This window comes from Mauremys mutica, chromosome 5, assembly GCF_020497125.1.
Source record: "Mauremys mutica isolate MM-2020 ecotype Southern chromosome 5, ASM2049712v1, whole genome shotgun sequence".
Classification (NCBI taxonomy): Eukaryota; Metazoa; Chordata; order Testudines; family Geoemydidae; genus Mauremys; species Mauremys mutica.
In genome coordinates, this window is record NC_059076.1 from 41,188,407 (window position 1) to 41,200,704 (window position 12,298).

The 12,298-nt window shown below is 38.2% G+C and overlaps 1 protein-coding gene across 1 annotated transcript in view; it reads right to left on the reverse strand.

Annotated features, from left to right (window-relative positions):
* LOC123372070 (bifunctional heparan sulfate N-deacetylase/N-sulfotransferase 4-like) overlaps positions 1-11,918 on the reverse strand; it is a 189,028-nt gene extending 177,110 nt beyond the window's left edge. Inside the window, exon 1 of the mRNA XM_045020049.1 lies at positions 11,621-11,918. The gene's annotated coding sequence lies outside the window, so the exon portion shown is untranslated. The remainder of the gene's footprint in view (positions 1-11,620) is intronic.
* Between the last annotated feature and the right edge of the window lie 380 nt (positions 11,919-12,298).

The window sequence follows — 12,298 nt, forward strand, 5'->3', positions numbered from 1 at the left end:
TTTTTACAGATGTTTTTACTCAGAGTTTTGTGAAAAAATTCTTTGCAGTAGAGAGACTGCCAAAAATTGTGTTTATAAAATGTTTTTGCATACATCTTTTAAAGGATTTGATTATTTGTTTGTTTATTTATTTATAGAATGAATTACAAAGAAAACAGGACAGATTAGGAGATATGGAGCCTTTTGCCTCCATATTGCTAGTCTGAATTTAACTCAGGCTGATTTGTGTCCAAAATCTAGAACCATCTGATGGATGTTAAGTGACACATACAAAGTTAATAGCTTGTCTCACTCCACGTTCCAGTGAATACCTTCTCCAGCAATGGCCTTGTTAGTAGACTCAGCCCTTGAGCCCCTTCGGGTTTGTTTTGAAGCATATTGATGGTATAGTTTGGGAAAGTTTACCTTGTCATTGCCTGTGCTCTATGTCACAGTTTAGGGCAATTGTACTTGTATTTCCTCTGAGTGATCTAACAAGGGTAAGGACTCTCAGGCTTCCAGCTGTGCAGCCATTTCCTTTCTGCATGGAGATCCACATCTCTCTCCCTTCTGACCAGGGTATTTCCAGGCTGCACAGTTCCCTGACTTCACTATGTTATTCCCAGCACAGAAAAGTTGCCCAAGGACAACTGCTTGCTTTCTGATCAGAGATGTTTAACAAGTGCAACTACTACAATTATAAGGTATCACGCAGCACTTCCTATGCAAGCCTGCATTATTCTCAAGATAAAAAGCATTACAGATAAAATATATTAAAAATAATAAAATAACCTTTTACACACTTACTAATACTTACACACTTGCTAATAAGCTTACCAGAGATAACCCTAACATGGATTATGGAAGGAGCAGTCCTTCAACTTTCCACCTAATGGTAGTCCTTGTGGTTACAGCCTTATTATAGATTCAGCTCAGAACAAGTGTCCATTCTTATGGGACATCAGTAGACCTTGCAACCTTGCCCTAAGCATCGGGACCTTCTATGGACCAGGGGTCCTGTCTGTTTGGTGGATCTGGAAGAAGGCACTGAGCCAATTTAAAACTAGACTATTTATCCAAAATGCCCTTCTTTGTGATGGTCTCTGGAGAATCAAATTTGAACTAGTATATTGTGCACTTTTCCAACCTCTTTGTAGATGCTAAAACCCAAGTGGATTTGCCTAATCACCCCCTGCTGTTCTTCTGTTTACCCTTTCCATGGAAATACATACAAATCCACAAAATTAAGCCTGGTTCAATAAGGTTTAACTTAATTCAATAAAGTTTCTCTTACTTCCACAAGGTTTGTTGCCAACATTAGAGGATATTGTCAGTCTATCACACTCTACCTACCCTGTGAATAAATAGATGGCTCCTGCTTAGCAGCAACATTTTAATAAGAATCATCCCTATTATTCTTCCTTCAGTAATTTCGAAAGGTCTGTAAATACCCACAGCTGACTTATCACAACGCCCAGCTCCTTGAACACATGTTCTAGATGTGCTGTCATAACAGCAGGTCAGCTAATATAATTCCTTCTCATTAATTCAGACCTGATCTACAATTGCTGACTAAGTGGCCTTTTCTTTCCTCATATTGATGCATTTAGACACGTAACCATAATAAGCGCTAAAGTGTCCACAGAAATTCCTCATCTATCAGTGGGAGACTTCTACAAATATGTACTTGGAAGGTCAGAAATAAAGTTCCGTCTTTTGCTGGTGCCTCAAAATCCCTTTCTTTGATACTGAAGTTATGTTTGATTCACTTTAATAAAATCATAGAAATACAAAAATTAGATCTAGATAGCACCTCTTATGTCCTCCAGTCAATTGCCTCATGTAGCATTGTTACCTACTACATTTCTCCAGTCTAGTTTAAAATAAATTAAGTGCTGGGGCTTTTATCACTTCTTTTGGAAGACTATTTTACAGTTAGAATAGACCACAGTGTTAGAATATGTGTACTGATGTTCAGCCTAAATTTTCCCTTTACTTACTTTGACTCCACTACTTTCAGTCACAGTCTTTTGGCGCGCCCTTAAAATTCCTTTATTTGGTGTTTATACATGTCCAATCATTGTTCCAGATTATCGTAGTCATTTCCTGTTAGTTGTTTTTGGCCAAGCTGAGACACATTTAGTTATAAATAAGGCCCTACTTCATTTGTGATATTGCAGAAATTGTGGATCCCTCAATATTAGGCTTCCACTGCAATTTTTATTTTAATTAGCTTACTTTGCACAATCCACAATTTCGCACACACTTTTGCGACTCTCACTATTAGTACAGTAGAGCCTCATTTATCTGAGCTGATAGTGGCTGAGGCTCTGGCTGTCAGCCCTGGGCGACTAGGGCTCAGGATGTCAACCCAGTGCATGGTGGAGCGTCCACTGTCAGCCCTGTGCATTAATGACTGTATTATAGTTGTAGTAAAATGTACAGTTATAAAAAAAGAGCAAGTATAACATAATATTTGAGTGTTTATATTGTTCCAGCAATTTTTTTCTTAAACAAATAGGTCTTCTCTGGCTTTTCCAAATTGCTGCAATTGATAGAGATCCGTTATTGCTTTTCCTTGATTTTCCACAACTTGTCCGCAACTCAGCCACAATGATTTGACAATCATCCTGCAGTTCAAGTAGGGACTTAGATATAAGATTTTCTCATAAGTCACTGTCTGTAGCTCATTTTTTTTTATTTTGACTTTCTCCCAATTTGTAAATATCTTTCAGAATTCAGATGCCTAGAAGTAGAGAGTGTGGTTTCTAAGAGTGGTTTCAGCATGACCAAATACAGAGAGGCAATACCACTTCCCTGATCTATGATAGGATGCCTCTGCAGGCTAACATCACAAGGGGGCAAATACAGAAGGCCTTACTCATGTTCTATTCAGCTGTAACATAAGCAAAGCTCCTAATGATTTTAATAGGCTCCACATCTTGAGTTCATCATCAGGCAAACACCCTTCAGGATTTGACTCTTTGGCCAAAACAGTCTCTCTAATTCCTTTGAGCCAAAGGCTGCAGTCTTTTCTTGAGTACTACTAAGAATAAATAAGAATAAATAATAATACTTTGCACCTATGTACCATCTTCCTTCTGATGGTCTCAAAGTGCTTTACAAACATTAATCAATTTATGCCCACAACACTATGTGAGGCAGACAAACATAGGCGCCAACTCCGTGGGCGTGCCAGGGCTGGAGCACCCATGGGGAAAAAATGGTGGGTGCTGAGCACCCACTGGCAGCCTCCCATCAGCTCCTCCCCACACTCCCCAGTGCATCCCACGCACCGGCGGCCCCATGGATCAGTGCCTCTTCCTCCCTCCCAATGCCTCCCGCCTGTCACAATCAGGTGTTTCGTGGCATTCAGGAGGCTCTGGGGGGAGGGAGAGGAGTGAGGAGGTGGCACGCTTGGGGGAGGGGGCAGAACTGGGTGGGAAGAGGCAGGGCAGGGGTGGGGGAAAGGGTGGAGGCCTTGGGGGAAAGGGTGGAGTTGGGGGCCAAGCACCCCCAAGCATTTTGGAAAATCAACGCCTGCGCAGACAAATATTTTTACCCACATTCCCATTGGTTGTGTGAATATCACTGGCACCTAAATTTGGATTTAGGCACCTAGAGAGGACGTTAGGTGCCTATATCCCTTTGTGAATATAGCCCTAAGTGACTTGCTCCAGGTCACAAAAATGACTGTGACAGAACCTGAACTAGAGCGTTGTTCCTGTGACTCCCAGTCTTGTGTGACTACAGGATCAGGCCCAGTATATTACTTGTCTGGTCTACTGATGTTTACAAAATCTGCAAATTTAATTAACATGCTGTTTACCATTTCTCTACTCATATCAATGATGTTATTGAATAAAACTGGGTTTAATGCTATTCCATGGAGCAAGCCACAGGACAGCCCCCCCCTGACCTGAGACAACACTTTTAATCATCTCACTTTCATAATGACGTTTCAGCCACTTTTCAGTACGTTTCAATTCTACAATGGAAGGTAATTTGATTTAATTTCATTTTTCAAGTAAGATTTGGTGAAACACTGTATCAAGTGCTTTGTTAAAGTCCAGATATTACATTTATTGTGTTACCCTTGTCTACTAATTTTGTAATTCTGTCAACTAAACAATCAGGTTTCTGTAGCATGATTTGCTTTTTTAATTGTCAAGAGACCTGCACGAATGCAACATTACGATTGCTCTATTAGCGATTCCAAGAGTCAGGCAATGCAAATGTTGAGATTCAAGTAGCAACTTTAACTCATCCATATATGCTGTATATATTATGGTATACATCTGATGACATAAAGAGTACCATTACTACAAGCTAAAAAATTAAGAAGAGTAGGACTATATAAATATTATTCATGGTTCCATTAGCCTCTAAATAACTACTGACCTCTTAATATTTGTTCTGGTATTTTAATAAGGTTTGCCAGATTTGCTTGATAATTATTGAAAGGACCACTGGTTTTTTTTTTCCCTGCTGAAGATCTGTGACATGATAATAGATAACTCCTTTCTCCATCTGAGTAGCAAATAAATAAAGCTGGTACTTTTGTGCATAGACTCAGACTTTAAGGCCAGAAGGGAGCTTCATGCTCATCTAGTCTGACCTCCTGCATATTGCAGGCCACAGAACCTCACCCTCCACTCCTATAGTAGGCCCATAATCTCTAACTGACTTGCCGAAGACCTTAAATCTTGTGCTCCAAGGCACACAGTTATGTGTCCTCTTTGGACAGTATCAAGAATGTTCAGGTTTAGCTCCTTCTTAACAGAAGTAAAACCACTGGCTCAGTCCCCGCTTTCTTCTTTTATCTACTCTTCAGTGGCTCCTCGGGTTTTTGTTTCCCTGTTGCTTAGAGAGCTACACCTAAAGATATTTCTTATCATGGAAGACATTTGAGGTACGCTCTGCTGTATATCCATGACCATATATTTCAGTGTCTAACCTGGTCTGGGTTATATATGTCCTGTCACAGTTAGCTGTTGTGAAGAAAATTTGATGTGACTATATCCCTAGTATAAACTAGGCTACTGAACTTCTGTCACATAGTAATGACCTATCACCACTACTGACCAGGATGATTTAAAAACAGATAGGAAAGGCTCTATATACTACTATAAATCTTTAGAATAACATATTCCCTCAAGAAATGCCAGGGAAATTTAGAGGGAAGAGGGAAATTTAGAGGAAAATTTGTGCTCAGGTTAGATCCCAGAGTGTTCTGAAGCTGTTCACCGGTGGGTGTCATAGGTGGCTTTCCACTGCTTTTCTGCCTTTTGAGTCCTAGATTCTGCAAGGAGTTGAACCCGCCCCCAGCAGAAGTTAAAGCAGTCTCAGGGATGCTCTAACTTGTGCTAATGGATAACAGTTTCCAAATGGCCACTCCATTGGTCAGTTTCATTGGAGCACATTGGGTCCTCCCATCTTCTCCTCCACCTGAAACCTGCTATATGTTAGGTTTCGCTGGAACAAGAGGGGCTCATAGAGGGTTGGCTAAGGGAAACCTCAGGGATCTGCCCTAAAGCAGCAGTGCTGAGGGGCAACAGTGCAGATGGGAATTAAAAAGGCCCAATACCTCACTAAGGTATTGTAGCAATGACCCTGTGACATACCTCATGCAAAGCAGGTTCAGTGGGAATGAGTTAAAGACAGGGAACCTGATGCTCTTTTCACACCAATTTTTCATCCAAGTAACTCTCCTGATGTACTCTATCAGAGAGAGTCAGACCCATGGTTTTAGTCTTGCTCAAAATATAGTGGATTTTATCAGACTCTTAATATTACTTGCATGATTGTTTTGGGGCAAGAATTTAAGGTCATATTATTCTTTCCTATATAACTTTTCCATGGATTCTTGAATACTTTTTTCTATGTTGATAATATACTACTGCCTTTTAGCTCTCCACTGGAACCACTTGTGTCTCTGTGTTACAATTGTCTGTAAAACTAATCTGGGCGGTAAGAATGTAAAACTTGATAGTGTACTAAAAATATTACAATACTCAAGAAACTACATTTCACTTTACAATATTAATTATTGCAAACATTGCCAAGTACACATAAGGTTGACATGATTGTCTGAGGAAGTTTTATGCAAGATGCTAATTTAACTTAGATTTGTCATCTTATAACTTTTGCATGACCTTGCTTTGTGTAACTGGAGAAAAGATATCTTGCAGTTAGACCACAAGACTGGAAGTTAGGACCTCTGGGTTCTGTTGCCAGCTCTGCCATTGGCTACTTATATGTCCTTGGACAAATCACTCATTTTTTTTCAGTTCTTCAGTTTTCTCATCTGTAAAATGGAGATAAGAACATTTACCTAAACCCCTTTGAGATAATTAATACTTCGGCTCAAATGTGCTTGATAATTGCAAATTGTTATGACAAAATAATCTATTTCAACTAAGCAATACTCAGAATGCATATTTTTATATGTGCAGTCAAATGGCACATATGGTACTTGTTTTCTTTTCTTACTATTATTATTTGTTTAGTTCAGTTTCCATGCATTTATTTCTGCTACAGTTAAATTGGGTTTCTGTGGGAGTGGGACTCTACTTGGTACATCAAGTGGAAGATCTCTTTTGAGATTTCTGATGGAAATATAACAAGTTCCAGGGATATTCTGGTTAAATTTGATCTCTGAAGAAAGAAAACCCAGTGAATGTTGAAGAGTACAGAAGCTTCTTAACAAAGAAAATAACCTTTTCAGCTGGCTGATAATCAGTTTAGGATCCCACTGGCCCACTACATTTACTCTGGCCCACTACACTAACAAGGAATGCAAGAATCCTCTGTTAAGCCACAGTAAATTCAAAGGACCGCACTAGAGCTAGTTGAAAAAAATTAATCAAAACTGTAAAACTGGGTTTTCTATTAAACTTTTGTTGTTGTTGTAAAAAGTGTTTGCTTTCTTTGGAAAATACAGATTTTTCATAGAAAATCTGAACTCTACAAGATTTTGGTTAAAAATCTAAATGTTTTGGCCAAAGCCCAAAATATTTCAATTTGGATGTAATGCTTGAGTTCCTCATGGGAATTGCAGTTCATTTACTTGTGACTCAATTCTCCTTTATGAACTGGGCTACTGAGCTAGACTTAATCTCTCATGATGTACTGAAGCTATAAGACTCCTGTGATGTCTTCCCTTCACTAAGAGGACACACCACAGTGTATCATGGAAGATGAAGTCCTGGCTGAATATGCAGAATTAAGTAAGGTTTACTCATGCTGCCATGTGAATTCCTTTAGTTTACCCCGCTAGAAGAGGTTTAGAGCATCTCTCAAGGGCAGTGTAACTAAGGGCTGGGACAGAAAGTTATTTGAGTCAATAATTCTCTTCTTTGTTACTTGTCTGTACAAGTGCCTAACACAATGGGATCCTGACCCTTGATTTCAGAACAGCCAAACACTGGTAAACCATAACTCCAGAGTCATGGACAGCATCACCAGCACTGTTTCAGATAGGTGTAGATCTTTCAACACACTCCTGAGTGCAATGACAAGATGCCAGCTATTCCTCATATCGCATGTACTGATGCTGTGTTCCCTAGGCCCTTAGCTAGTTCATACAGCTGAGTCCTAAATTAAGTCCTAAACAAATGTCCATAACTGCACCACATGCTAGTGATTATATTGTGTGAGCAAAAACACATGTAATTGTGTACAAGTACGGTTATTATAGTGTGGTTCAGCCAATGTACGTGCTCAGGTTTCAGATTGCTGATTGTATTACCTTGCCTTTATGGCATTTTAGCCACTGGGAAGCTGTATTTACAATCAACCTAACAAGAGCAGAGAGAGAAGAAAAAGGGGAAGGGAGCTATATATTTTGGGGTAAAATGTAGCGAAAGATGACTGAGGAAGAGTGAGAATAAAAGCCATTTTTATGATGCCTGGAACATTCTTAGATACTCAGAATGATTAAATTACAGAGAATCTCTTCTTTTTAATCCCATGATAGGGTCAGAGGAGGAAAGGAGCATGCCTGGGTTTGTGGATATAAGATGCCCCTTTGATGCACTTCATGGTGACACTGAGAAGTAAACATAAAGAATGTCTTGGCCAATTAAAGGGAAAGCAATCAGTAGGGCTTCCCTCAGCCAAGTTAAGTGCAAAGTTCTAAACTGTGGCTCACTTCAGCCAAGTTCCAAAAAGAAAAAAGGAATGTCTCCAGATTCCCCTCTCATCTCTTACCCTATTCCTGAAAATAAACCCATCCTCCCTGACTCCTGCTGTCAAACTTGGCTCCTGGCTCCCTACAGCACATCACTCTGATAGTGTGCTGGGGTGAATTAATTCATTCCCGTCAGCTGGCCCTGAAAATCCCTGCACTTGAAGAAGGCACCTGTGGTCCTCCCTGTAGCCAAAGGCAGGGAATGGGATTTAACCCTTTCCTTGTCAATCTCCGCACAAAGCACCCCATCACAATGCCTTACTTTTGGTCCCAGCATGTTTGCTTGTTTGGTCAAATAGTGGCATGTACTCTACAATATTGTGCTATTAGCATATAACTTTGGTAGCATAGCTGTTAAAACACCATCTTAGTAGTCATTTCCTTTAGAAATTGTTAATTTGAGAGGAATCTGGCATACATTTATTATAATTATTATTATTACCTACAGTAGTGGTAGAAAATAGTTTGGTTTAGCATATATGATTTTCATTTTTTTCAACCAGCCTATTTTTATAGGTCAACTACTACTGTAACTTAAATGTTGATTAAAAACAAAAACAAACTTTTACTCATCCTTTTTATGAGTAGCATTTTCCTGGCTGAATTTCACTGGATAAAATGAGACATTTGTATTAAAGATTCTTAAAGTGGTATTAAAGTTTTAACACCTCATTAGTAGAAAAACAAGGTTTGACACTATGATATAAGAATTCTTTAGACCTTATAGAAATCTCAGACAGGATAGGATTCTCTTACTTAATATTCTAAATGAATTCCAGCACAGAAAACATCATCATTTCCTGTAGCACAGACTCTCAGTTCTGGCTCCTAGTCAATCACTAATATGCTGGCTTTATTGTCTGAGGTTCCACAACTTCCTCCCAGATTTGGAAATAAGAAACAGCCAAAGTCTATTAAACTGGACACCTTTGACTGCTCTTAAATAATTGCAAACTGAGTTAAAAAGAGAGTGCTGATCCTCCGAGGTGCAGAATGCTTTAAACTCCCATTTAGTTCAATGTCCTGTCCCTTAAATGGGCCGAGAGACTACAAGAAACTTTAGCTTTGGGCAGAATTCTGAATTAACTCTTTCTTTAACCCACCCACAATGATGCTTTGCTGATTTTTCTGTTTTTTTTATTTTGTTCTGAAGATTCATTTTACATGTTCAGAAAGCAAACAGAGTGTGTCTAAAAAACTGAATTCTCTTTCAAAAGTTAGGAGGGAGAATGCATCATATGCACTGCAAGGGGAGACCCAAAAATCACATGTATAAAGAAGTAGATGGAAAGAAAATCATCCTCAAGAGATTCTGAATTGTATTTTATCTCATATTTATGGCTAAGACATTACTTCTACACTTTTCTTTTAATTTTTGCAGAGATGCAAAATCAAGAAAATGAAATAAACAAATCATTTTTGGTAGCATAAGACTCTACATTCTTCAAACCATATTTTTTACTTTTATCTAACTTCAAATTGATGGACAGATTTTGCTAGTACCTCTCATCAGCACTTTCTTGGAAATTTATTATCATGGGCTTGCAATCTGTGACCATGTTTTCTATATAATGGAACTCATATCACTGAGATGATGATTCCTGTAATACATGTTTTGCAAGACATGGTCTTCAGTATTAGCATATTTTGTCTTTTACTCATTCTGAATGATAGCTGAACCCCAGCACAGCTCAATATTACATGATTTCTAAAATACCACCAAAATAGCTAAGTATGTTCTATTAAGTCTTAAGGGGAGTTGGGAGTTTGTAGTGTGTGTTAATGTTTAATTTGGATACAAACTGGAGTTAATTATATGCAAGTGGTTTGTGACTCAACCATTCCTATCTATATTTAAATCTAATTCTCTGGCTTTGTTTTATTCCAATCAAATTAGCCATATAAAGAAGAGCTACTCTATAGCCTTACAGAAAATGACCAGGTAGTACCAACTTGGCACTGAGATGTGACTGATTTGTTTTCTGAAGGCTATCAAACATTAGGAATTTATCGCAAATCAAAAAAATGGCGCTAAGTCTTAGATGTGGCACAAAATATCAATCTTTAAAGCTTCTGCATAGACTATAAAAATAAATCAAATCAAGCAAATTAGATTGTTTCACTGGTGAAAAACAGAAGAAATTTGTAAGCCAAAAACCTCCATGGAGTTAAGTGAGAGTTGTTTAGGTCTTTTCTAGAATTAGCTTTCTTTAGAACAGGATTTGAGGAAGCAAGTTAGAAAGTGCAGATGTGCAAAGCCAAGATAAGAAATGCACATGGTAACATTACTAACCATTTAAACTTTGCAAAGGGCCAGATTCTGATATCCTTCCTTACACTGAGTAACATCTTACACCATGAGTAGTTTAATTGCAGAAAAGGCCTGAAATTACTCGCTGCTATGGGTTTTTTTAAATAAAGAAAAAATAGCTTATTGTACATAAAAGGCCAGATTCTGCTATGGTTGTTCACAAGCACTAATTTACTCTGCAAATAGACTTTTATTAGACCCTTCCTCTGTATGTAGTCCCATTAATGTGACTAAGTGTTACAAATGTAGGGTCCACTTTTGCAAGCTACTAAACATAATAAATAAAGATAAATAAATAATAAAATGATTGTGACTCTTATTTGGTTACATTGACTTACAGTAGGAAGAGACTTGTTCACTTTTATGAACAATTCTCCTTGGAATGCTTATTAACAGCAGCAGTGTCTTGGAGCCACTGTATTGATTGAAAGATAAAGATTCTGTGCTGTCCTCTTCATGGTTTAACACTGTAGCACTAGGCATTTATTCCTGAAATATCTTTGGTGGTTTCTCTTGCTTGCTAAAACTTGCAAACAGTGAATGATCATGCTGTTTTAAATGTTGTAGACAAATGTTATTTGGATACCAAACCACTGGAATAGAACAAATCTGCAGATCTTAGTTACTTTAATAAATACTTTAAATACTAAATACTTTTGATGTATCTTCCTGGAGAACTGTCATATTGCCATTTCCGTTGTTAATTTTGCTGAGCTTTGTATATTGTGTAATACCAGATACAAGCAAAGTATGCAGATCTGCTTTAAGAAGACTGTCAATTATTTTTCATCCTAATATCCTGATAACTAATCTAGCATTCCAAGTTCTGTATCTTCAGGCATTAAAGTGGACACCTATTCTCCACTCAACAGACACACATTCATATACATTGTGGGCACTTACATGCATGTCACAGATCATTTCAGAAACTTTAATGAAAAAATATTAATTCCTTCAATTTTAGATAAAGACTGTTTAAACATGTTTGCTGTATATTTATTCTGTACATACTGCCTTTAAATATGTTGTACCTATAGAGATATTTTACATATATACATAATTATAGATACTTTATGTATATAATATATGAATTTGACACAGATATAGAGGTTCATGAACCAATATGTGCAATAACTTACCTATAGAAGAATTTCTTCCTTTTTCTTTTCACTTGAGTTTGTCTAGTGTGTGGGAAAGAGACATCCACTATTCAAATTTCTTCACTTGGCTCAGTGAAGAGAGAGAGAGTTTTCAGTTCAGACTAGCAGTGTGAATAGTATCCCAGGAAGACTCCTCTTGCTCCAGCCCCTAGTAACTGAACTCTTCCAGCACAGTCACATTTTATTTATACACATACTGTCCTTTTCAAAACAAGCAGCCAGCTGGAATGATTCAGACCTCCGTTCAGCACACCGTTAAAATGCAGCTTCCTTCTTGGACATGGGAATTACACCAGGGAGCAGTCAGAGAACAGCAAAAAGGCTATGAGAACTATTTAATCACCCGAATACCAGCTGCTCCTGCTACTACTGCTGCTTCTGGTGCTGCTGCTGCTATGCCTCTTGTTTAGCTGTAGTCAGGCTCCCTTTCCCTTTCTCTCATATCTACAGAACTATAAAGGCGGCTTTACATGATTATGATTGGCAGAAACAGCCAATTCCTTCAGCTAATCAACCTCAAGATTTTCAAGGACTAGAAGCTGTTGTGATGTCATTCAGCGAGTGACATGTTACAGATGAATACATTCCAATGGAAGCTAATTCAGAGATCAGCTGCATTTGTCTCAGTGATTGATTAGATGCTCCTGGAGGATTTGC